This window comes from Arachis stenosperma, chromosome 1 (genome assembly GCF_014773155.1).
Source record: "Arachis stenosperma cultivar V10309 chromosome 1, arast.V10309.gnm1.PFL2, whole genome shotgun sequence".
In the NCBI taxonomy this organism is placed as follows: Eukaryota; Viridiplantae; Streptophyta; class Magnoliopsida; order Fabales; family Fabaceae; genus Arachis; species Arachis stenosperma.
Genome location: NC_080377.1, coordinates 77352088 through 77354014, shown reverse-complemented (window position 1 = coordinate 77354014; position 1927 = coordinate 77352088). Strand labels below are relative to the sequence as shown.

Genomic DNA, 1927 nt, shown 5'->3' with positions numbered 1-1927 from the left:
TTACACCAATGATATACATAAGTATCACTATCTTTATCTTTATATTATTTTCGTTCATCATCATATACAATTGAGTTTGCCTGACTAAGATTTACAAGATGACCATAGCTTGCTTCAATGCTAACAATCTCCGTGGGATCGACCCTTACTCACGTAAGGTATTACTTGGACGACCCAGTGCACTTGCTGGTTAGTTGTGTGAAGTTGTGTAATGCCATGGAATTGAACCACCAAGTTTTTGGAGTTCATGACCAGGGATTATGAGAGTTGTGAAAAGTATTGTTCACAATTTCGCGCACCACCTGCCATTGGAGCAAACAACTTTGAGCTTAAGCCTCAATTAGTTTCTCTAATGCAACAGAATTGCAAGTTCCATGGACTTCCATTGGAAGATCCTCATCAGTTCTTAGCTGAATTCTTGCAAATCTGTGACACTGTCAAGACTAATGGGGTAGACCCTGAGGTCTACAGACTTATGCTATTCCCTTTTGCTGTAAGAGACAGAGCTAGGACATGGTTGGACTCACAACCTAAAGAAAGCCTGGACTGATGGGAAAAGCTAGTCAATGCCTTCTTGGCAAAGTTCTTTCCACCTCAAAAATTGAGTAAGCTTAGAGTGGAAGTCCAAACCTTCAGACAGAAGGATGGAGAATCCCTCTATGAAGCTTGGGAAAGATACAAACAATTGATCAGAAAATGTCCTTCTGACATGCTTTCTGAATGGAGCATCATAGGTATTTTCTATGATGGTCTCTCTGAACTATCCAAGATGTCTTTGGATAGCTCTGCTGGAGGATCTCTTCATCTGAAGAAGACGCCTACAGAAGCTCAAGAGCTAATTGAAATGGTTGCAAATAACCAATTCATGTACACTTCTGAAAGGAATCCTGTGAACAATGGGACTAATCAGAAGAAAGGAGTTCTTGAGATTGATACTCTGAATGCCATATTGGCTCAGAACAAGATATTGACTCAACAAGTCAATTTGATTTCTCAAAGTCTGTCTGGAATGCAAAATGCACCAAGCAGTACTAAGGATGCTTCATCTGAAGAAGAAGCCTATGATCCTGAGAACCCTTCAATGGAAGAGGTGAATTACCTAGGAGAACCCTATGGAAACACCTATAATTCCTCATGGAGAAATCATCCAAATTTCTCATGGAAGGATCAACAGAGACCTCAACAAGGTTTCAACAACAATAATGGTGGAAGAAACAGGTTTAGCAATGGCAAGCCTTTTCCATCATCTTCTCAGCAACAGACAGAGAATTCTAAGCAGAACCCCTCTGACTTAGCAACCATGGTCTCTGATCTAATCAAGACCACTCAAAGTTTCATGACTGAAACAAGGTCCTCCATTAGGAATTTGGAGGCACAAGTGGGACAGCTGAGCAAGAAAGTTACTGAACTCCCTCCAAGTACTCTTCCAAGCAACACAGAAGAAAATCCAAAAGGAGAGTGCAAGGCCATCAACATGGCCGAATTTGGAGACGAAGGAGAGGAAGTGAACGCCACTGAGGAAGACCTCAGTGGGCGTGCACTGACCTCCACTGAGTTCCCCAATGAGGAACCATGGGAATCTGAGGCTCAAAATGAGACCATAGAGATTCCATTGGACTTACTTCTGCCCTTCATGAGCTCTGATGAGTATTCTTCCTCTGAAGAGGATGAGTATGTCACTGAAGAGCAAGTTGCTAAATACCTTGGAGCAATCATGAAGCTAAATGACAAGTTATTTGGAAATGAGACTTGGGAGGATGAGCCCCCTTTGCTCACCAAAGAACTGGATGACTTGTCTAGGCAGAAATTACCTCAAAAGAGAGAAGATCCTGGGAAGTTTTCAATACCTTGTACCATAGGCACCATGACCTTCAAGAAGGCTCTGTGTGACTTAGGGTCAAGTGTAAACCTCATGCCTCTCTCTGTA

The 1927-nt window shown here is 42.2% G+C and overlaps 1 non-coding gene across 1 annotated transcript; it reads right to left on the bottom strand.

Annotated features, from left to right (window-relative positions):
- Window positions 1-607: 607 nt before the first annotated feature.
- LOC130956053 (small nucleolar RNA R71) lies at window positions 608-715 on the bottom strand. The gene has a single exon (XR_009076993.1). It is a non-coding gene; the product is annotated as a small nucleolar RNA R71 (small nucleolar RNA).
- Window positions 716-1927: the final 1212 nt, after the last annotated feature.